This window comes from Salvelinus alpinus, chromosome 30 (genome assembly GCF_045679555.1).
Source record: "Salvelinus alpinus chromosome 30, SLU_Salpinus.1, whole genome shotgun sequence".
Classification (NCBI taxonomy): Eukaryota; Metazoa; Chordata; class Actinopteri; order Salmoniformes; family Salmonidae; genus Salvelinus; species Salvelinus alpinus.
The window spans coordinates 19,603,480-19,626,535 of record NC_092115.1 but is presented as its reverse complement, the minus strand read 5'-3'; the positions used below and the strand labels follow the sequence as shown (position 1 = coordinate 19,626,535).

General features: G+C 40.1%; 11 non-coding genes across 11 annotated transcripts; all 11 read right to left on the bottom strand.

The window, feature by feature from the left end:
• Positions 1-596: 596 nt before the first annotated feature.
• Positions 597-668, bottom strand: trnag-ucc (transfer RNA glycine (anticodon UCC)). Its single transcript has one exon. It is a non-coding gene; the product is annotated as a tRNA-Gly (tRNA).
• Positions 669-2,872: 2,204 nt separating this feature from the next.
• trnag-ucc (transfer RNA glycine (anticodon UCC)) lies at positions 2,873-2,944 on the bottom strand. The gene has a single exon. It is a non-coding gene; the product is annotated as a tRNA-Gly (tRNA).
• Positions 2,945-5,148: 2,204 nt separating this feature from the next.
• trnag-ucc (transfer RNA glycine (anticodon UCC)) lies at positions 5,149-5,220 on the bottom strand. Its single transcript has one exon. It is a non-coding gene; the product is annotated as a tRNA-Gly (tRNA).
• Positions 5,221-7,424: 2,204 nt separating this feature from the next.
• On the bottom strand, positions 7,425-7,496 carry trnag-ucc (transfer RNA glycine (anticodon UCC)). The gene has a single exon. It is a non-coding gene; the product is annotated as a tRNA-Gly (tRNA).
• Positions 7,497-9,700: 2,204 nt separating this feature from the next.
• Positions 9,701-9,772, bottom strand: trnag-ucc (transfer RNA glycine (anticodon UCC)). Its single transcript has one exon. It is a non-coding gene; the product is annotated as a tRNA-Gly (tRNA).
• A 2,204-nt stretch (positions 9,773-11,976) lies between these two features.
• trnag-ucc (transfer RNA glycine (anticodon UCC)) lies at positions 11,977-12,048 on the bottom strand. Its single transcript has one exon. It is a non-coding gene; the product is annotated as a tRNA-Gly (tRNA).
• A 2,206-nt stretch (positions 12,049-14,254) lies between these two features.
• Positions 14,255-14,326, bottom strand: trnag-ucc (transfer RNA glycine (anticodon UCC)). Its single transcript has one exon. It is a non-coding gene; the product is annotated as a tRNA-Gly (tRNA).
• Positions 14,327-16,532: 2,206 nt separating this feature from the next.
• On the bottom strand, positions 16,533-16,604 carry trnag-ucc (transfer RNA glycine (anticodon UCC)). Its single transcript has one exon. It is a non-coding gene; the product is annotated as a tRNA-Gly (tRNA).
• Positions 16,605-18,810: 2,206 nt separating this feature from the next.
• Positions 18,811-18,882, bottom strand: trnag-ucc (transfer RNA glycine (anticodon UCC)). Its single transcript has one exon. It is a non-coding gene; the product is annotated as a tRNA-Gly (tRNA).
• A 2,206-nt stretch (positions 18,883-21,088) lies between these two features.
• trnag-ucc (transfer RNA glycine (anticodon UCC)) lies at positions 21,089-21,160 on the bottom strand. The gene has a single exon. It is a non-coding gene; the product is annotated as a tRNA-Gly (tRNA).
• A 1,803-nt stretch (positions 21,161-22,963) lies between these two features.
• Positions 22,964-23,035, bottom strand: trnag-ucc (transfer RNA glycine (anticodon UCC)). The gene has a single exon. It is a non-coding gene; the product is annotated as a tRNA-Gly (tRNA).
• Between the last annotated feature and the right edge of the window lie 21 nt (positions 23,036-23,056).

Genomic DNA, 23,056 nt, shown 5'->3' with positions numbered 1-23,056 from the left:
AGATATGCGTCAATCAAGACGTGCCATAAATCTTTTTTTCGGGCAACTGCTAAACGAAAAAATTCTCAGTCGACCAACAGCCTATCAACCAGTTGACTAAATGGTGTCAGCCCTATTTGATACTGAGATAAAAATAGCTGCACTGGACTTTTAGCAGATTCATTTCAGCTGCAGCTGTACATAGTCCATCTGTAAACTACCCACCCAATTTACCTACCTAAACCCCCATACTGCTTTTATTTATTTACTTTTCTGCTCTTTTGCACACCAGTATCTCTTCTTGCACATGATCATCTGATGATTTATCACTCCAGTGTTAATCTGCTAAATTGTAATTATTCGATGTATTGCCTACCTCATGCCTTTTGCACACATTGTATATAGATTCTCTTTTTTTTCTACCATGTTATTGACTTGTTTATTGTTTACTCCATGTGTAACTCTGTGTTGTCTGTTCACACTGCTATGCTTTATCTTGGCCAGGTCGCAGTTGCAAATGAGAACTTGTTCTCAACTAGCCTACCTGGTTAAATAAAGGTGAAATAAAATAAAATAAAATAAAAATAAAAAAGGGTGATTCAAACAAAATACCCAGTTGCGTTGGCCGGGAATCGAACCCGGGTCAACTGCTTGGAAGGCAGCTATGCTCACCACTATACCACCAACGCTTACCAAATAACTACCTGGAGCAGTCTCTGTTTGAAAGTGAAAGTAAAACAAAACCACATTTTACATTAGCAGAATAATAATGGGGTTCCCTAAAAACACATCACTGACATCACCAGGCGGTAAATTAGTTAATAGACCAATAACAAAGAGTTCCAAACGGCTCTGCCAATAACAGCTAGTTTTCAGCTTTCCCCCTTTCCACTCAGACAATGCAAGACATTCCTAGCAAAATTCTTGCTTGACAAATTGCTCTTTACTGACAAGTCATTTTTGATCATTTTAATTGAAAACAATCACAGTAAGGTATTTGATTGTTACCCAGAAATTATTTGACTAATCCATTGCTGAAGTCCCCGACAAATTTTTTTTTTTAGTATACCAAAAGCCGTCTGTTCTTTCGACCAATCGACTGGTTCAAATTTTAAAAAGTGTATTTTTCCATATATAGACTGAATAAAATCAACTATATGTAGGCTTGTCTGATGCTTTAATTAAGCACACTGTGATTAAATAATGAAGACACAAATTACTCAAGAGGGTGCCAGAAACCAAGATAACCTAACCAGAAGAAAAAAAACTGTTCTCAAATCTCCTCCTCCCGCTGCTGATGGCCTTCGCACCATTACGCTCCCGGAATTAGGCTACACCAGAGGGTCAGTTTCCATTTAGTGTACCAATTAACCTTCAATTTATTTTTTACCCACAAATTTCATGATATCCAATTGGTAGTTACAGTCTTGTCCCATCTCCACAACAGACTCTGGATAGGTGAAGGTTGAGAGCCACGCGTCCTCCGAAACACAACCCAGCCAAGCTGCACTGCTCACTTAACCTGGAAACCAGCCGCACCAATGTGTCAGAGGAAACACCGTACACCTTGCGAACGTGTCAGCGTGCACTGCGCCCGGCCCTCCACAGGAATCGCTAGTGCGCGATGGGACAAGAATATCCCTGCCAGTCAAACCCTCCCCTAAACCAGGCGACACTGGACCAATTGTGCACTGCCCCATGGGTCTCCCGGTTGCGGCCGGATGCAAAGTTGCAGTGCCTTAGAAAACTGGGCCACTCAGGAGGCACGACAACTTATCTTACCATTTCTACCGATCTGCGTGCCAGTTATGGTTTTCATATGCATATTTTCGTGGAACAATTTAATTTATTTCATATTAAAAGTCTTCGTATCTCAAAATAATTTTCAAGTGATGAATAAAAATGATATCTAAACCTAAATGAAAACTACACAAATCTAAAAGGAACTTCTATTGCCATTGCCAACTATGTAAAAATGGCCTACATAAAGCCAACAAATAAAATCATTACAGTCTGAAGGTGAAAAAAATATCCTGATAAAAAATACATCACTTTGGCTACACATGGCCTTTCTGCAACGAACTTGAAACAATGTATCAACTAATCAACTTGGTCCAGCCAGATGCTTGAGCTAACAAACTTGCAACATTGTATAAAATATTTTGCACCCTCAGTTTCCCCTGCCAGTGACCTCCGGGCAGACACAACTGTAGGCTCTATACCAGGCTATTTGCGCAAGGACAAGAAGTAATCAGGTAGGCCTATTTTATAACATTTCTTCACCTCAAACAGCAAGGAGATATGCGTCAATCAAGACGTGCCATAAATCTTTTTTTCGGGCAACTGCTAAACGAAAAAATTCTCAGTCGACCAACAGCCTATCAACCAGTTGACTAAATGGTGTCAGCCCTATTTGATACTGAGATAAAAATAGCTGCACTGGACTTTTAGCAGATTCATTTCAGCTGCAGCTGTACATAGTCCATCTGTAAACTACCCACCCAATTTACCTACCTAAACCCCCATACTGCTTTTATTTATTTACTTTTCTGCTCTTTTGCACACCAGTATCTCTTCTTGCACATGATCATCTGATGATTTATCACTCCAGTGTTAATCTGCTAAATTGTAATTATTCGATGTATTGCCTACCTCATGCCTTTTGCACACATTGTATATAGATTCTCTTTTTTTTCTACCATGTTATTGACTTGTTTATTGTTTACTCCATGTGTAACTCTGTGTTGTCTGTTCACACTGCTATGCTTTATCTTGGCCAGGTCGCAGTTGCAAATGAGAACTTGTTCTCAACTAGCCTACCTGGTTAAATAAAGGTGAAATAAAATAAAATAAAATAAAAATAAAAAAGGGTGATTCAAACAAAATACCCAGTTGCGTTGGCCGGGAATCGAACCCGGGTCAACTGCTTGGAAGGCAGCTATGCTCACCACTATACCACCAACGCTTACCAAATAACTACCTGGAGCAGTCTCTGTTTGAAAGTGAAAGTAAAACAAAACCACATTTTACATTAGCAGAATAATAATGGGATTCCCTAAAAACACATCACTGACATCACCAGGCGGTAAATTAGTTAATAGACCAATAACAAAGAGTTCCAAACGGCTCTGCCAATAACAGCTAGTTTTCAGCTTTCCCCCTTTCCACTCAGACAATGCAAGACATTCCTAGCAAAATTCTTGCTTGACAAATTGCTCTTTACTGACAAGTCATTTTTGATCATTTTAATTGAAAACAATCATAGTAAGGTATTTGATTGTTACCCAGAAATTATTTGACTAATCCATTGCTGAAGTCCCCGACAAATTTTTTTTTTTAGTATACCAAAAGCCGTCTGTTCTTTCGACCAATCGACTGGTTCAAATTTTAAAAAGTGTATTTTTCCATATATAGACTGAATAAAATCAACTATATGTAGGCTTGTCTGATGCTTTAATTAAGCACACTGTGATTAAATAATGAAGACACAAATTACTCAAGAGGGTGCCAGAAACCAAGATAACCTAACCAGAAGAAAAAAACCTGTTCTCAAATCTCCTCCTCCCGCTGCTGATGGCCTTCGCACCATTACGCTCCCGGAATTAGGCTACACCAGAGGGTCAGTTTCCATTTAGTGTACCAATTAACCTTCAATTTATTTTTTACCCCCAAATTTCATGATATCCAATTGGTAGTTACAGTCTTGTCCCATCTCCACAACAGACTCTGGATAGGTGAAGGTTGAGAGCCACGCGTCCTCCGAAACACAACCCAGCCAAGCTGCACTGCTCACTTAACCTGGAAACCAGCCGCACCAATGTGTCAGAGGAAACACCGTACACCTTGCGAACGTGTCAGCGTGCACTGCGCCCGGCCCTCCACAGGAATCGCTAGTGCGCGATGGGACAAGAATATCCCTGCCAGTCAAACCCTCCCCTAAACCAGGCGACACTGGACCAATTGTGCACTGCCCCATGGGTCTCCCGGTTGCGGCCGGATGCAAAGTTGCAGTGCCTTAGAAAACTGGGCCACTCAGGAGGCACGACAACTTATCTTACCATTTCTACCGATCTGCGTGCCAGTTATGGTTTTCATATGCATATTTTCGTGGAACAATTTAATTTATTTCATATTAAAAGTCTTCGTATCTCAAAATAATTTTCAAGTGATGAATAAAAATGATATCTAAACCTAAATGAAAACTACACAAATCTAAAAGGAACTTCTATTGCCATTGCCAACTATGTAAAAATGGCCTACATAAAGCCAACAAATAAAATCATTACAGTCTGAAGGTGAAAAAAATATCCTGATAAAGAATACATCACTTTGGCTACACATGGCCTTTCTGCAACGAACTTGAAACAATGTATCAACTAATCAACTTGGTCCAGCCAGATGCTTGAGCTAACAAACTTGCAACATTGTATAAAATATTTTGCACCCTCAGTTTCCCCTGCCAGTGACCTCCGGGCAGACACAACTGTAGGCTCTATACCAGGCTATTTGCGCAAGGACAAGAAGTAATCAGGTAGGCCTATTTTATAACATTTCTTCACCTCAAACAGCAAGGAGATATGCGTCAATCAAGACGTGCCATAAATCTTTTTTTCGGGCAACTGCTAAACGAAAAAATTCTCAGTCGACCAACAGCCTATCAACCAGTTGACTAAATGGTGTCAGCCCTATTTGATACTGAGATAAAAATAGCTGCACTGGACTTTTAGCAGATTCATTTCAGCTGCAGCTGTACATAGTCCATCTGTAAACTACCCACCCAATTTACCTACCTAAACCCCCATACTGCTTTTATTTATTTACTTTTCTGCTCTTTTGCACACCAGTATCTCTTCTTGCACATGATCATCTGATGATTTATCACTCCAGTGTTAATCTGCTAAATTGTAATTATTCGATGTATTGCCTACCTCATGCCTTTTGCACACATTGTATATAGATTCTCTTTTTTTTCTACCATGTTATTGACTTGTTTATTGTTTACTCCATGTGTAACTCTGTGTTGTCTGTTCACACTGCTATGCTTTATCTTGGCCAGGTCGCAGTTGCAAATGAGAACTTGTTCTCAACTAGCCTACCTGGTTAAATAAAGGTGAAATAAAAAAAATAAAAAAATAAATAAAAAAGGGTGATTCAAACAAAATACCCAGTTGCGTTGGCCGGGAATCGAACCCGGGTCAACTGCTTGGAAGGCAGCTATGCTCACCACTATACCACCAACGCTTACCAAATAACTACCTGGAGCAGTCTCTGTTTGAAAGTGAAAGTAAAACAAAACCACATTTTACATTAGCAGAATAATAATGGGATTCCCTAAAAACACATCACTGACATCACCAGGCGGTAAATTAGTTAATAGACCAATAACAAAGAGTTCCAAACGGCTCTGCCAATAACAGCTAGTTTTCAGCTTTCCCCCTTTCCACTCAGACAATGCAAGACATTCCTAGCAAAATTCTTGCTTGACAAATTGCTCTTTACTGACAAGTCATTTTTGATCATTTTAATTGAAAACAATCACAGTAAGGTATTTGATTGTTACCCAGAAATTATTTGACTAATCCATTGCTGAAGTCCCCGACAAATTTTTTTTTTTAGTATACCAAAAGCCGTCTGTTCTTTCGACCAATCGACTGGTTCAAATTTTAAAAAGTGTATTTTTCCATATATAGACTGAATAAAATCAACTATATGTAGGCTTGTCTGATGCTTTAATTAAGCACACTGTGATTAAATAATGAAGACACAAATTACTCAAGAGGGTGCCAGAAACCAAGATAACCTAACCAGAAGAAAAAAACCTGTTCTCAAATCTCCTCCTCCCGCTGCTGATGGCCTTCGCACCATTACGCTCCCGGAATTAGGCTACACCAGAGGGTCAGTTTCCATTTAGTGTACCAATTAACCTTCAATTTATTTTTTACCCCCAAATTTCATGATATCCAATTGGTAGTTACAGTCTTGTCCCATCTCCACAACAGACTCTGGATAGGTGAAGGTTGAGAGCCACGCGTCCTCCGAAACACAACCCAGCCAAGCTGCACTGCTCACTTAACCTGGAAACCAGCCGCACCAATGTGTCAGAGGAAACACCGTACACCTTGCGAACGTGTCAGCGTGCACTGCGCCCGGCCCTCCACAGGAATCGCTAGTGCGCGATGGGACAAGAATATCCCTGCCAGTCAAACCCTCCCCTAAACCAGGCGACACTGGACCAATTGTGCACTGCCCCATGGGTCTCCCGGTTGCGGCCGGATGCAAAGTTGCAGTGCCTTAGAAAACTGGGCCACTCAGGAGGCACGACAACTTATCTTACCATTTCTACCGATCTGCGTGCCAGTTATGGTTTTCATATGCATATTTTCGTGGAACAATTTAATTTATTTCATATTAAAAGTCTTCGTATCTCAAAATAATTTTCAAGTGATGAATAAAAATGATATCTAAACCTAAATGAAAACTACACAAATCTAAAAGGAACTTCTATTGCCATTGCCAACTATGTAAAAATGGCCTACATAAAGCCAACAAATAAAATCATTACAGTCTGAAGGTGAAAAAAATATCCTGATAAAAAATACATCACTTTGGCTACACATGGCCTTTCTGCAACGAACTTGAAACAATGTATCAACTAATCAACTTGGTCCAGCCAGATGCTTGAGCTAACAAACTTGCAACATTGTATAAAATATTTTGCACCCTCAGTTTCCCCTGCCAGTGACCTCCGGGCAGACACAACTGTAGGCTCTATACCAGGCTATTTGCGCAAGGACAAGAAGTAATCAGGTAGGCCTATTTTATAACATTTCTTCACCTCAAACAGCAAGGAGATATGCGTCAATCAAGACGTGCCATAAATCTTTTTTTCGGGCAACTGCTAAACGAAAAAATTCTCAGTCGACCAACAGCCTATCAACCAGTTGACTAAATGGTGTCAGCCCTATTTGATACTGAGATAAAAATAGCTGCACTGGACTTTTAGCAGATTCATTTCAGCTGCAGCTGTACATAGTCCATCTGTAAACTACCCACCCAATTTACCTACCTAAACCCCCATACTGCTTTTATTTATTTACTTTTCTGCTCTTTTGCACACCAGTATCTCTTCTTGCACATGATCATCTGATGATTTATCACTCCAGTGTTAATCTGCTAAATTGTAATTATTCGATGTATTGCCTACCTCATGCCTTTTGCACACATTGTATATAGATTCTCTTTTTTTTCTACCATGTTATTGACTTGTTTATTGTTTACTCCATGTGTAACTCTGTGTTGTCTGTTCACACTGCTATGCTTTATCTTGGCCAGGTCGCAGTTGCAAATGAGAACTTGTTCTCAACTAGCCTACCTGGTTAAATAAAGGTGAAATAAAATAAAATAAAATAAAAATAAAAAAGGGTGATTCAAACAAAATACCCAGTTGCGTTGGCCGGGAATCGAACCCGGGTCAACTGCTTGGAAGGCAGCTATGCTCACCACTATACCACCAACGCTTACCAAATAACTACCTGGAGCAGTCTCTGTTTGAAAGTGAAAGTAAAACAAAACCACATTTTACATTAGCAGAATAATAATGGGATTCCCTAAAAACACATCACTGACATCACCAGGCGGTAAATTAGTTAATAGACCAATAACAAAGAGTTCCAAACGGCTCTGCCAATAACAGCTAGTTTTCAGCTTTCCCCCTTTCCACTCAGACAATGCAAGACATTCCTAGCAAAATTCTTGCTTGACAAATTGCTCTTTACTGACAAGTCATTTTTGATCATTTTAATTGAAAACAATCATAGTAAGGTATTTGATTGTTACCCAGAAATTATTTGACTAATCCATTGCTGAAGTCCCCGACAAATTTTTTTTTTTAGTATACCAAAAGCCGTCTGTTCTTTCGACCAATCGACTGGTTCAAATTTTAAAAAGTGTATTTTTCCATATATAGACTGAATAAAATCAACTATATGTAGGCTTGTCTGATGCTTTAATTAAGCACACTGTGATTAAATAATGAAGACACAAATTACTCAAGAGGGTGCCAGAAACCAAGATAACCTAACCAGAAGAAAAAAACCTGTTCTCAAATCTCCTCCTCCCGCTGCTGATGGCCTTCGCACCATTACGCTCCCGGAATTAGGCTACACCAGAGGGTCAGTTTCCATTTAGTGTACCAATTAACCTTCAATTTATTTTTTACCCCCAAATTTCATGATATCCAATTGGTAGTTACAGTCTTGTCCCATCTCCACAACAGACTCTGGATAGGTGAAGGTTGAGAGCCACGCGTCCTCCGAAACACAACCCAGCCAAGCTGCACTGCTCACTTAACCTGGAAACCAGCCGCACCAATGTGTCAGAGGAAACACCGTACACCTTGCGAACGTGTCAGCGTGCACTGCGCCCGGCCCTCCACAGGAATCGCTAGTGCGCGATGGGACAAGAATATCCCTGCCAGTCAAACCCTCCCCTAAACCAGGCGACACTGGACCAATTGTGCACTGCCCCATGGGTCTCCCGGTTGCGGCCGGATGCAAAGTTGCAGTGCCTTAGAAAACTGGGCCACTCAGGAGGCACGACAACTTATCTTACCATTTCTACCGATCTGCGTGCCAGTTATGGTTTTCATATGCATATTTTCGTGGAACAATTTAATTTATTTCATATTAAAAGTCTTCGTATCTCAAAATAATTTTCAAGTGATGAATAAAAATGATATCTAAACCTAAATGAAAACTACACAAATCTAAAAGGAACTTCTATTGCCATTGCCAACTATGTAAAAATGGCCTACATAAAGCCAACAAATAAAATCATTACAGTCTGAAGGTGAAAAAAATATCCTGATAAAGAATACATCACTTTGGCTACACATGGCCTTTCTGCAACGAACTTGAAACAATGTATCAACTAATCAACTTGGTCCAGCCAGATGCTTGAGCTAACAAACTTGCAACATTGTATAAAATATTTTGCACCCTCAGTTTCCCCTGCCAGTGACCTCCGGGCAGACACAACTGTAGGCTCTATACCAGGCTATTTGCGCAAGGACAAGAAGTAATCAGGTAGGCCTATTTTATAACATTTCTTCACCTCAAACAGCAAGGAGATATGCGTCAATCAAGACGTGCCATAAATCTTTTTTTCGGGCAACTGCTAAACGAAAAAATTCTCAGTCGACCAACAGCCTATCAACCAGTTGACTAAATGGTGTCAGCCCTATTTGATACTGAGATAAAAATAGCTGCACTGGACTTTTAGCAGATTCATTTCAGCTGCAGCTGTACATAGTCCATCTGTAAACTACCCACCCAATTTACCTACCTAAACCCCCATACTGCTTTTATTTATTTACTTTTCTGCTCTTTTGCACACCAGTATCTCTTCTTGCACATGATCATCTGATGATTTATCACTCCAGTGTTAATCTGCTAAATTGTAATTATTCGATGTATTGCCTACCTCATGCCTTTTGCACACATTGTATATAGATTCTCTTTTTTTTCTACCATGTTATTGACTTGTTTATTGTTTACTCCATGTGTAACTCTGTGTTGTCTGTTCACACTGCTATGCTTTATCTTGGCCAGGTCGCAGTTGCAAATGAGAACTTGTTCTCAACTAGCCTACCTGGTTAAATAAAGGTGAAATAAAATAAAATAAAATAAAAATAAAAAAGGGTGATTCAAACAAAATACCCAGTTGCGTTGGCCGGGAATCGAACCCGGGTCAACTGCTTGGAAGGCAGCTATGCTCACCACTATACCACCAACGCTTACCAAATAACTACCTGGAGCAGTCTCTGTTTGAAAGTGAAAGTAAAACAAAACCACATTTTACATTAGCAGAATAATAATGGGATTCCCTAAAAACACATCACTGACATCACCAGGCGGTAAATTAGTTAATAGACCAATAACAAAGAGTTCCAAACGGCTCTGCCAATAACAGCTAGTTTTCAGCTTTCCCCCTTTCCACTCAGACAATGCAAGACATTCCTAGCAAAATTCTTGCTTGACAAATTGCTCTTTACTGACAAGTCATTTTTGATCATTTTAATTGAAAACAATCATAGTAAGGTATTTGATTGTTACCCAGAAATTATTTGACTAATCCATTGCTGAAGTCCCCGACAAATTTTTTTTTTTAGTATACCAAAAGCCGTCTGTTCTTTCGACCAATCGACTGGTTCAAATTTTAAAAAGTGTATTTTTCCATATATAGACTGAATAAAATCAACTATATGTAGGCTTGTCTGATGCTTTAATTAAGCACACTGTGATTAAATAATGAAGACACAAATTACTCAAGAGGGTGCCAGAAACCAAGATAACCTAACCAGAAGAAAAAAACCTGTTCTCAAATCTCCTCCTCCCGCTGCTGATGGCCTTCGCACCATTACGCTCCCGGAATTAGGCTACACCAGAGGGTCAGTTTCCATTTAGTGTACCAATTAACCTTCAATTTATTTTTTACCCCCAAATTTCATGATATCCAATTGGTAGTTACAGTCTTGTCCCATCTCCACAACAGACTCTGGATAGGTGAAGGTTGAGAGCCACGCGTCCTCCGAAACACAACCCAGCCAAGCTGCACTGCTCACTTAACCTGGAAACCAGCCGCACCAATGTGTCAGAGGAAACACCGTACACCTTGCGAACGTGTCAGCGTGCACTGCGCCCGGCCCTCCACAGGAATCGCTAGTGCGCGATGGGACAAGAATATCCCTGCCAGTCAAACCCTCCCCTAAACCAGGCGACACTGGACCAATTGTGCACTGCCCCATGGGTCTCCCGGTTGCGGCCGGATGCAAAGTTGCAGTGCCTTAGAAAACTGGGCCACTCAGGAGGCACGACAACTTATCTTACCATTTCTACCGATCTGCGTGCCAGTTATGGTTTTCATATGCATATTTTCGTGGAACAATTTAATTTATTTCATATTAAAAGTCTTCGTATCTCAAAATAATTTTCAAGTGATGAATAAAAATGATATCTAAACCTAAATGAAAACTACACAAATCTAAAAGGAACTTCTATTGCCATTGCCAACTATGTAAAAATGGCCTACATAAAGCCAACAAATAAAATCATTACAGTCTGAAGGTGAAAAAAATATCCTGATAAAGAATACATCACTTTGGCTACACATGGCCTTTCTGCAACGAACTTGAAACAATGTATCAACTAATCAACTTGGTCCAGCCAGATGCTTGAGCTAACAAACTTGCAACATTGTATAAAATATTTTGCACCCTCAGTTTCCCCTGCCAGTGACCTCCGGGCAGACACAACTGTAGGCTCTATACCAGGCTATTTGCGCAAGGACAAGAAGTAATCAGGTAGGCCTATTTTATAACATTTCTTCACCTCAAACAGCAAGGAGATATGCGTCAATCAAGACGTGCCATAAATCTTTTTTTCGGGCAACTGCTAAACGAAAAAATTCTCAGTCGACCAACAGCCTATCAACCAGTTGACTAAATGGTGTCAGCCCTATTTGATACTGAGATAAAAATAGCTGCACTGGACTTTTAGCAGATTCATTTCAGCTGCAGCTGTACATAGTCCATCTGTAAACTACCCACCCAATTTACCTACCTAAACCCCCATACTGCTTTTATTTATTTACTTTTCTGCTCTTTTGCACACCAGTATCTCTTCTTGCACATGATCATCTGATGATTTATCACTCCAGTGTTAATCTGCTAAATTGTAATTATTCGATGTATTGCCTACCTCATGCCTTTTGCACACATTGTATATAGATTCTCTTTTTTTTCTACCATGTTATTGACTTGTTTATTGTTTACTCCATGTGTAACTCTGTGTTGTCTGTTCACACTGCTATGCTTTATCTTGGCCAGGTCGCAGTTGCAAATGAGAACTTGTTCTCAACTAGCCTACCTGGTTAAATAAAGGTGAAATAAAATAAAATAAAATAAAAATAAAAAAGGGTGATTCAAACAAAATACCCAGTTGCGTTGGCCGGGAATCGAACCCGGGTCAACTGCTTGGAAGGCAGCTATGCTCACCACTATACCACCAACGCTTACCAAATAACTACCTGGAGCAGTCTCTGTTTGAAAGTGAAAGTAAAACAAAACCACATTTTACATTAGCAGAATAATAATGGGATTCCCTAAAAACACATCACTGACATCACCAGGCGGTAAATTAGTTAATAGACCAATAACAAAGAGTTCCAAACGGCTCTGCCAATAACAGCTAGTTTTCAGCTTTCCCCCTTTCCACTCAGACAATGCAAGACATTCCTAGCAAAATTCTTGCTTGACAAATTGCTCTTTACTGACAAGTCATTTTTGATCATTTTAATTGAAAACAATCACAGTAAGGTATTTGATTGTTACCCAGAAATTATTTGACTAATCCATTGCTGAAGTCCCCGACAAATTTTTTTTTTTAGTATACCAAAAGCCGTCTGTTCTTTCGACCAATCGACTGGTTCAAATTTTAAAAAGTGTATTTTTCCATATATAGACTGAATAAAATCAACTATATGTAGGCTTGTCTGATGCTTTAATTAAGCACACTGTGATTAAATAATGAAGACACAAATTACTCAAGAGGGTGCCAGAAACCAAGATAACCTAACCAGAAGAAAAAAACCTGTTCTCAAATCTCCTCCTCCCGCTGCTGATGGCCTTCGCACCATTACGCTCCCGGAATTAGGCTACACCAGAGGGTCAGTTTCCATTTAGTGTACCAATTAACCTTCAATTTATTTTTTACCCCCAAATTTCATGATATCCAATTGGTAGTTACAGTCTTGTCCCATCTCCACAACAGACTCTGGATAGGTGAAGGTTGAGAGCCACGCGTCCTCCGAAACACAACCCAGCCAAGCTGCACTGCTCACTTAACCTGGAAACCAGCCGCACCAATGTGTCAGAGGAAACACCGTACACCTTGCGAACGTGTCAGCGTGCACTGCGCCCGGCCCTCCACAGGAATCGCTAGTGCGCGATGGGACAAGAATATCCCTGCCAGTCAAACCCTCCCCTAAACCAGGCGACACTGGACCAATTGTGCACTGCCCCATGGGTCTCCCGGTTGCGGCCGGATGCAAAGTTGCAGTGCCTTAGAAAACTGGGCCACTCAGGAGGCACGACAACTTATCTTACCATTTCTACCGATCTGCGTGCCAGTTATGGTTTTCATATGCATATTTTCGTGGAACAATTTAATTTATTTCATATTAAAAGTCTTCGTATCTCAAAATAATTTTCAAGTGATGAATAAAAATGATATCTAAACCTAAATGAAAACTACACAAATCTAAAAGGAACTTCTATTGCCATTGCCAACTATGTAAAAATGGCCTACATAAAGCCAACAAATAAAATCATTACAGTCTGAAGGTGAAAAAAATATCCTGATAAAAAATACATCACTTTGGCTACACATGGCCTTTCTGCAACGAACTTGAAACAATGTATCAACTAATCAACGTTGGTCCAGCCAGATGCTTGAGCTAACAAACTTGCAACATTGTATAAAATATTTTGCACCCTCAGTTTCCCCTGCCAGTGACCTCCGGGCAGACACAACTGTAGGCTCTATACCAGGCTATTTGCGCAAGGACAAGAAGTAATCAGGTAGGCCTATTTTATAACATTTCTTCACCTCAAACAGCAAGGAGATATGCGTCAATCAAGACGTGCCATAAATCTTTTTTTCGGGCAACTGCTAAACGAAAAAATTCTCAGTCGACCAACAGCCTATCAACCAGTTGACTAAATGGTGTCAGCCCTATTTGATACTGAGATAAAAATAGCTGCACTGGACTTTTAGCAGATTCATTTCAGCTGCAGCTGTACATAGTCCATCTGTAAACTACCCACCCAATTTACCTACCTCACCCCCCATACTGCTTTTATTTATTTACTTTTCTGCTCTTTTGCACACCAGTATCTCTTCTTGCACATGATCATCTGATGATTTATCACTCCAGTGTTAATCTGCTAAATTGTAATTATTCGATGTATTGCCTACCTCATGCCTTTTGCACACATTGTATATAGATTCTCTTTTTTTTCTACCATGTTATTGACTTGTTTATTGTTTACTCCATGTGTAACTCTGTGTTGTCTGTTCACACTGCTATGCTTTATCTTGGCCAGGTCGCAGTTGCAAATGAGAACTTGTTCTCAACTAGCCTACCTGGTTAAATAAAGGTGAAATAAAAAAAATAAAAAAATAAATAAAAAAAGGGTGATTCAAACAAAATACCCAGTTGCGTTGGCCGGGAATCGAACCCGGGTCAACTGCTTGGAAGGCAGCTATGCTCACCACTATACCACCAACGCTTACCAAATAACTACCTGGAGCAGTCTCTGTTTGAAAGTGAAAGTAAAACAAAACCACATTTTACATTAGCAGAATAATAATGGGATTCCCTAAAAACACATCACTGACATCACCAGGCGGTAAATTAGTTAATAGACCAATAACAAAGAGTTCCAAACGGCTCTGCCAATAACAGCTAGTTTTCAGCTTTCCCCCTTTCCACTCAGACAATGCAAGACATTCCTAGCAAAATTCTTGCTTGACAAATTGCTCTTTACTGACAAGTCATTTTTGATCATTTTAATTGAAAACAATCACAGTAAGGTATTTGATTGTTACCCAGAAATTATTTGACTAATCCATTGCTGAAGTCCCCGACAAATTTTTTTTTTTAGTATACCAAAAGCCGTCTGTTCTTTCGACCAATCGACTGGTTCAAATTTTAAAAAGTGTATTTTTCCATATATAGACTGAATAAAATCAACTATATGTAGGCTTGTCTGATGCTTTAATTAAGCACACTGTGATTAAATAATGAAGACACAAATTACTCAAGAGGGTGCCAGAAACCAAGATAACCTAACCAGAAGAAAAAAACCTGTTCTCAAATCTCCTCCTCCCGCTGCTGATGGCCTTTGCACCATTACGCTCCCGGAATTAGGCTACACCAGAGGGTCAGTTTCCATTTAGTGTACCAATTAACCTTCAATTTATTTTTTACCCCCAAATTTCATGATATCCAATTGGTAGTTACAGTCTTGTCCCATCTCCACAACAGACTCTGGATAGGTGAAGGTTGAGAGCCACGCGTCCTCCGAAACACAACCCAGCCAAGCTGCACTGCTCACTTAACCTGGAAACCAGCCGCACCAATATGTCAGAGGAAACACCGTACACCTTGCGAACGTGTCAGCGTGCACTGCGCCCGGCCCTCCACAGGAATCGCTAGTGCGCGATGGGACAAGAATATCCCTGCCAGTCAAACCCTCCCCTAAACCAGGCGACACTGGACCAATTGTGCACTGCCCCATGGGTCTCCCGGTTGCGGCCGGATGCAAAGTTGCAGTGCCTTAGAAAACTGGGCCACTCAGGAGGCACGACAACTTATCTTACCATTTCTAACGATCTGCGTGCCAGTTATGGTTTTCATATGCATATTTTCGTGGAACAATTTAATTTATTTCATATTAAAAGTCTTCGTATCTCAAAATAATTTTCAAGTGATGAATAAAAATGATATCTAAACCTAAATGAAAACTACACAAATCTAAAAGGAACTTCTATTGCCATTGCCAACTATGTAAAAATGGCCTACATAAAGCCAACAAATAAAATCATTACAGTCTGAAGGTGAAAAAAATATCCTGATAAAAAATACATCACTTTGGCTACACATGGCCTTTCTGCAACGAACTTGAAACAATGTATCAACTAATCAACGTTGGTCCAGCCAGATGCTTGAGCTAACAAACTTGCAACATTGTATAAAATATTTTGCACCCTCAGTTTCCCCTGCCAGTGACCTCCGGGCAGACACAACTGTAGGCTCTATACCAGGCTATTTGCGCAAGGACAAGAAGTAATCAGGTAGGCCTATTTTATAACATTTCTTCACCTCAAACAGCAAGGAGATATGCGTCAATCAAGACGTGCCATAAATCTTTTTTTCGGGCAACTGCTAAACGAAAAAATTCTCAGTCGACCAACAGCCTATCAACCAGTTGACTAAATGGTGTCAGCCCTATTTGATACTGAGATAAAAATAGCTGCACTGGACTTTTAGCAGATTCATTTCAGCTGCAGCTGTACATAGTCCATCTGTAAACTACCCACCCAATTTACCTACCTCACCCCCCATACTGCTTTTATTTATTTACTTTTCTGCTCTTTTGCACACCAGTATCTCTTCTTGCACATGATCATCTGATGATTTATCACTCCAGTGTTAATCTGCTAAATTGTAATTATTCGATGTATTGCCTACCTCATGCCTTTTGCACACATTGTATATAGATTCTCTTTTTTTTCTACCATGTTATTGACTTGTTTATTGTTTACTCCATGTGTAACTCTGTGTTGTCTGTTCACACTGCTATGCTTTATCTTGGCCAGGTCGCAGTTGCAAATGAGAACTTGTTCTCAACTAGCCTACCTGGTTAAATAAAGGTGAAATAAAAAAAATAAAAAAATAAATAAAAAAAGGGTGATTCAAACAAAATACCCAGTTGCGTTGGCCGGGAATCGAACCCGGGTCAACTGCTTGGAAGGCAGCTATGCTCACCACTATACCACCAACGCTTACCAAATAACTACCTGGAGCAGTCTCTGTTTGAAAGTGAAAGTAAAACAAAACCACATTTTACATTAGCAGAATAATAATGGGATTCCCTAAAAACACATCACTGACATCACCAGGCGGTAAATTAGTTAATAGACCAATAACAAAGAGTTCCAAACGGCTCTGCCAATAACAGCTAGTTTTCAGCTTTCCCCCTTTCCACTCAGACAATGCAAGACATTCCTAGCAAAATTCTTGCTTGACAAATTGCTCTTTACTGACAAGTCATTTATGATCATTTTAATTGAAAACAATCACAGTAAGGTATTTGATTGTTACCCAGAAATTATTTGACTAATCCATTGCTGAAGTCCCCGACAATTTTTTTTTTTTAGTATACCAAAAGCCGTCTGTTCTTTCGACCAATCGACTGGTTCAAATTTTAAAAAGTGTATTTTTCCATATATAGACTGAATAAAATCAACTATATGTAGGCTTGTCTGATGCTTTAATTAAGCACACTGTGATTAAATAATGAAGACACAAATTACTCAAGAGGGTGCCAGAAACCAAGATAACCTAACCAGAAGAAAAAAACCTGTTCTCAAATCTCCTCCTCCCGCTGCTGATGGCCTTCGCACCATTACGCTCCCGGAATTAGGCTACACCAGAGGGTCAGTTTCCATTTAGTGTACCAATTAACCTTCAATTTATTTTTTACCCCCAAATTTCATGATATCCAATTGGTAGTTACAGTCTTGTCCCATCTCCACAACAGACTCTGGATAGGTGAAGGTTGAGAGCCACGCGTCCTCCGAAACACAACCCAGCCAAGCTGCACTGCTCACTTAACCTGGAAACCAGCCGCACCAATATGTCAGAGGAAACACCGTACACCTTGCGAACGTGTCAGCGTGCACTGCGCCCGGCCCTCCACAGGAATCGCTAGTGCGCGATGGGACAAGAATATCCCTGCCAGTCAAACCCTCCCCTAAACCAGGCGACACTGGACCAATTGTGCACTGCCCCATGGGTCTCCCGGTTGCGGCCGGATGCAAAGTTGCAGTGCCTTAGAACACTGGGCCACTCAGGAGGCACGACAACTTATCTTACCATTTCTACCGATCTGCGTGCCAGTTATGGTTTTCATATGCATATTTTCGTGGAACAATTTAATTTATTTCATATTAAAAGTCTTCGTATCTCAAAATAATTTTCAAGTGATGAATAAAAATGATATCTAAACCTAAATGAAAACTACACAAATCTAAAAGGAACTTCTATTGCCATTGCCAACTATGTAAAAATGGCCTACATAAAGCCAACAAATAAAATCATTACAGTCTGAAGGTGAAAAAAATATCCTGATAAAAATTAAATCACTTTGGCTACACATGGCCTTTCGGCAACGAATTTGAAACAATGTATCAACTAATCAACATTGGTCCAGCCAGATGCTTGAGCTAACAAACTTGCAACATTGTATAAAATATTTTGCACCCTCAGTTTCCCCTGCCAGTGACCTCCGGGCAGACACAACTGTAGGCTCTATACCAGGCTATTTGCGCAAGGACAAGAAGTAATCAGGTAGGCCTATTTTATAACATTTCTTCACCTCAAACAGCAAGGAGATATGCGTCAATCAAGACGTGCCATAAATCTTTTTTTCGGGCAACTGCTAAACGAAAAAATTCTCAGTCGACCAACAGCCTATCGACCAGTTGACTAAATGGTGTCAGCCCTATTTGATACTGAGATAAAAATAGCTGCACTGGACTTTTAGCAGATTCATTTCAGCTGCAGCTGTACATAGTCCATCTGTAAACTACCCACCCAATTTACCTACCTCACCCCCCATACTGCTTTTATTTATTTACTTTTCTGCTCTTTTGCACACCAGTATCTCTTCTTGCACATGATCATCTGATGATTTATCACTCCAGTGTTAATCTGCTAAATTGTAATTATTCGATGTATTGCCTACCTCATGCCTTTTGCACACATTGTATATAGATTCTCTTTTTTTTCTACCATGTTATTGACTTGTTTATTGTTTACTCCATGTGTAACTCTGTGTTGTCTGTTCACACTGCTATGCTTTATCTTGGCCAGGTCGCAGTTGCAAATGAGAACTTGTTCTCAACTAGCCTACCTGGTTAAATAAAGGTGAAATAAAAAAAATAAAAAAATAAATAAAAAAAGGGTGATTCAAACAAAATACCCAGTTGCGTTGGCCGGGAATCGAACCCGGGTCAACTGCTTGGAAGGCAGCTATGCTCACCACTATACCACCAACGCTTACCAAATAACTACCTGGAGCAGTCTCTGTTTGAAAGTGAAAGTAAAACAAAACCACATTTTACATTAGCAGAATAATAATGGGATTCCCTAAAAACACATCACTGACATCACCAGGCGGTAAATTAGTTAATAGACCAATAACAAAGAGTTCCAAACGGCTCTGCCAATAACAGCTAGTTTTCAGCTTTCCCCCTTTCCACTCAGACAATGCAAGACATTCCTAGCAAAATTCTTGCTTGACAAATTGCTCTTTACTGACAAGTCATTTTTGATCATTTTAATTGAAAACAATCACAGTAAGGTATTTGATTGTTACCCAGAAATTATTTGACTAATCCATTGCTGAAGTCCCCGACAAATTTTTTTTTTTAGTATACCAAAAGCCGTCTGTTCTTTCGACCAATCGACTGGTTCAAATTTTAAAAAGTGTATTTTTCCATATATAGACTGAATAAAATCAACTATATGTAGGCTTGTCTGATGCTTTAATTAAGCACACTGTGATTAAATAATGAAGACACAAATTACTCAAGAGGGTGCCAGAAACCAAGATAACCTAACCAGAAGAAAAAAACCTGTTCTCAAATCTCCTCCTCCCGCTGCTGATGGCCTTTGCACCATTACGCTCCCGGAATTAGGCTACACCAGAGGGTCAGTTTCCATTTAGTGTACCAATTAACCTTCAATTTATTTTTTACCCCCAAATTTCATGATATCCAATTGGTAGTTACAGTCTTGTCCCATCTCCACAACAGACTCTGGATAGGTGAAGGTTGAGAGCCACGCGTCCTCCGAAACACAACCCAGCCAAGCTGCACTGCTCACTTAACCTGGAAACCAGCCGCACCAATATGTCAGAGGAAACACCGTACACCTTGCGAACGTGTCAGCGTGCACTGCGCCCGGCCCTCCACAGGAATCGCTAGTGCGCGATGGGACAAGAATATCCCTGCCAGTCAAACCCTCCCCTAAACCAGGCGACACTGGACCAATTGTGCACTGCCCCATGGGTCTCCCGGTTGCGGCCGGATGCAAAGTTGCAGTGCCTTAGAAAACTGGGCCACTCAGGAGGCACGACAACTTATCTTACCATTTCTAACGATCTGCGTGCCAGTTATGGTTTTCATATGCATATTTTCGTGGAACAATTTAATTTATTTCATATTAAAAGTCTTCGTATCTCAAAATAATTTTCAAGTGATGAATAAAAATGATATCTAAACCTAAATGAAAACTACACAAATCTAAAAGGAACTTCTATTGCCATTGCCAACTATGTAAAAATGGCCTACATAAAGCCAACAAATAAAATCATTACAGTCTGAAGGTGAAAAAAATATCCTGATAAAAAATACATCACTTTGGCTACACATGGCCTTTCTGCAACGAACTTGAAACAATGTATCAACTAATCAACGTTGGTCCAGCCAGATGCTTGAGCTAACAAACTTGCAACATTGTATAAAATATTTTGCACCCTCAGTTTCCCCTGCCAGTGACCTCCGGGCAGACACAACTGTAGGCTCTATACCAGGCTATTTGCGCAAGGACAAGAAGTAATCAGGTAGGCCTATTTTATAACATTTCTTCACCTCAAACAGCAAGGAGATATGCGTCAATCAAGACGTGCCATAAATCTTTTTTTCGGGCAACTGCTAAACGAAAAAATTCTCAGTCGACCAACAGCCTATCAACCAGTTGACTAAATGGTGTCAGCCCTATTTGATACTGAGATAAAAATAGCTGCACTGGACTTTTAGCAGATTCATTTCAGCTGCAGCTGTACATAGTCCATCTGTAAACTACCCACCCAATTTACCTACCTCACCCCCCATACTGCTTTTATTTATTTACTTTTCTGCTCTTTTGCACACCAGTATCTCTTCTTGCACATGATCATCTGATGATTTATCACTCCAGTGTTAATCTGCTAAATTGTAATTATTCGATGTATTGCCTACCTCATGCCTTTTGCACACATTGTATATAGATTCTCTTTTTTTTCTACCATGTTATTGACTTGTTTATTGTTTACTCCATGTGTAACTCTGTGTTGTCTGTTCACACTGCTATGCTTTATCTTGGCCAGGTCGCAGTTGCAAATGAGAACTTGTTCTCAACTAGCCTACCTGGTTAAATAAAGGTGAAATAAAAAAAATAAAAAAATAAAAAAAAAAAGGGTGATTCAAACAAAATACCCAGTTGCGTTGGCCGGGAATCGAACCCGGGTCAACTGCTTGGAAGGCAGCTATGCTCACCACTATACCACCAACGCTTACCAAATAACTACCTGGAGCAGTCTCTGTTTGAAAGTGAAAGTAAAACAAAACCACATTTTACATTAGCAGAATAATAATGGGATTCCCTAAAAACACATCACTGACATCACCAGGCGGTAAATTAGTTAATAGACCAATAACAAAGAGTTCCAAACGGCTCTGCCAATAACAGCTAGTTTTCAGCTTTCCCCCTTTCCACTCAGACAATGCAAGACATTCCTAGCAAAATTCTTGCTTGACAAATTGCTCTTTACTGACAAGTCATTTATGATCATTTTAATTGAAAACAATCACAGTAAGGTATTTGATTGTTACCCAGAAATTATTTGACTAATCCATTGCTGAAGTCCCCGACAATTTTTTTTTTTTAGTATACCAAAAGCCGTCTGTTCTTTCGACCAATCGACTGGTTCAAATTTTAAAAAGTGTATTTTTCCATATATAGACTGAATAAAATCAACTATATGTAGGCTTGTCTGATGCTTTAATTAAGCACACTGTGATTAAATAATGAAGACACAAATTACTCAAGAGGGTGCCAGAAACCAAGATAACCTAACCAGAAGAAAAAAACCTGTTCTCAAATCTCCTCCTCCCGCTGCTGATGGCCTTCGCACCATTACGCTCCCGGAATTAGGCTACACCAGAGGGTCAGTTTCCATTTAGTGTACCAATTAACCTTCAATTTATTTTTTACCCCCAAATTTCATGATATCCAATTGGTAGTTACAGTCTTGTCCCATCTCCACAACAGACTCTGGATAGGTGAAGGTTGAGAGCCACGCGTCCTCCGAAACACAACCCAGCCAAGCTGCACTGCTCACTTAACCTGGAAACCAGCCGCACCAATATGTCAGAGGAAACACCGTACACCTTGCGAACGTGTCAGCGTGCACTGCGCCCGGCCCTCCACAGGAATCGCTAGTGCGCGATGGGACAAGAATATCCCTGCCAGTCAAACCCTCCCCTAAACCAGGCGACACTGGACCAATTGTGCACTGCCCCATGGGTCTCCCGGTTGCGGCCGGATGCAAAGTTGCAGTGCCTTAGAACACTGGGCCACTCAGGAGGCACGACAACTTATCTTACCATTTCTACCGATCTGCGTGCCAGTTATGGTTTTCATATGCATATTTTCGTGGAACAATTTAATTTATTTCATATTAAAAGTCTTCGTATCTCAAAATAATTTTCAAGTGATGAATAAAAATGATATCTAAACCTAAATGAAAACTACACAAATCTAAAAGGAACTTCTATTGCCATTGCCAACTATGTAAAAATGGCCTACATAAAGCCAACAAATAAAATCATTACAGTCTGAAGGTGAAAAAAATATCCTGATAAAAATTAAATCACTTTGGCTACACATGGCCTTTCGGCAACGAATTTGAAACAATGTATCAACTAATCAACATTGGTCCAGCCAGATGCTTGAGCTAACAAACTTGCAACATTGTATAAAATATTTTGCACCCTCAGTTTCCCCTGCCAGTGACCTCCGGGCAGACACAACTGTAGGCTCTATACCAGGCTATTTGCGCAAGGACAAGAAGTAATCAGGTAGGCCTATTTTATAACATTTCTTCACCTCAAACAGCAAGGAGATATGCGTCAATCAAGACGTGCCATAAATCTTTTTTTCGGGCAACTGCTAAACGAAAAAATTCTCAGTCGACCAACAGCCTATCGACCAGTTGACTAAATGGTGTCAGCCCTATTTGATACTGAGATAAAAATAGCTGCACTGGACTTTTAGCAGATTCATTTCAAAGGGTGATTCAAACAAAATACCCAGTTGCGTTGGCCGGGAATCGAACCCGGGTCAACTGCTTGGAAGGCAGCTATGCTCACCACTATACCACCAAAGCTTACCAAATAACTACCTGGAG